Here is a 780-nt window from a genome sequence, read left to right as displayed (position 1 = left end):
TTGATTCTGTTGATGACAATAGTAGTAGTTGTTGACAAAGTTCACATCCTCTTAGGTTTTAGGATAGCTGTTCCCTGAATGCCCAATGTTACCACATACTTCACACATCATGCGTGAATCATGAATGTGCATGACTTCTTGCTTTTCATTAGCTTGGTCTTCGAGCTTCTTCATCTATAGGTCCATCTTGGCAGATAACATGTCTACCTCCTTGAGTTGATGCATACCTCCACCTCTCTTGCTGGTCTGAACATGTTCTTCATTCCTGCCTTGGTTGGAAGCCATCTTCTCCACAAGATTGGTCGCAGTTGGAAGTGTTAGTGACAAGAATGCACCTCTAGCAGTAGCATCCATGGTCTCACGGGTACTTCTGGTCAACCCATGGTAGAACGTCTACATAAGTAGCCAATTCTCCATCCCATGATGAGGACATTCTGATATATAGTCTTGAAAGCATTCCCATGCCTCAAGGACAAATTCATCATGTTGCTGCTGAAAGCTTGAAATTCTCCCACACGGAGCATTGGTCTTGCCTGTGGGAAATAACTTTGCTAGGAAGGCAGTGGAGCAATTATCTCATGTAGTATTTCTATCTTTGTTGGCGTAGAACCAGTGCTTCACCTTCCCTAAGAGTGAAAATGGGAAGAGGCAAAGTAGTATGGCGTCCTTGGTTACTCCCTTGATGGTGAAAGTGCTATAGATCTCTAGAAAGTGTTGAAGATGTGCACTCGCATCTTCATGTGCCTTTCCACAAAATTGGCTCGCTTGCACCATGTTGAT

The 780-nt window shown here is 43.7% G+C and overlaps 1 non-coding gene across 1 annotated transcript; it reads left to right on the top strand.

Annotated features, from left to right (window-relative positions):
- Positions 1 to 415: 415 nt before the first annotated feature.
- On the top strand, positions 416 to 524 carry LOC136461958 (small nucleolar RNA R71). Its single transcript, XR_010760492.1, has one exon. It is a non-coding gene; the product is annotated as a small nucleolar RNA R71 (small nucleolar RNA).
- The last annotated feature ends 256 nt before the right edge of the window (positions 525 to 780 follow it).

This window comes from Miscanthus floridulus, chromosome 6 (assembly GCF_019320115.1).
Source record: "Miscanthus floridulus cultivar M001 chromosome 6, ASM1932011v1, whole genome shotgun sequence".
In the NCBI taxonomy this organism is placed as follows: Eukaryota; Viridiplantae; Streptophyta; class Magnoliopsida; order Poales; family Poaceae; genus Miscanthus; species Miscanthus floridulus.
This window is presented reverse-complemented; position numbering and strand designations above follow the sequence as displayed.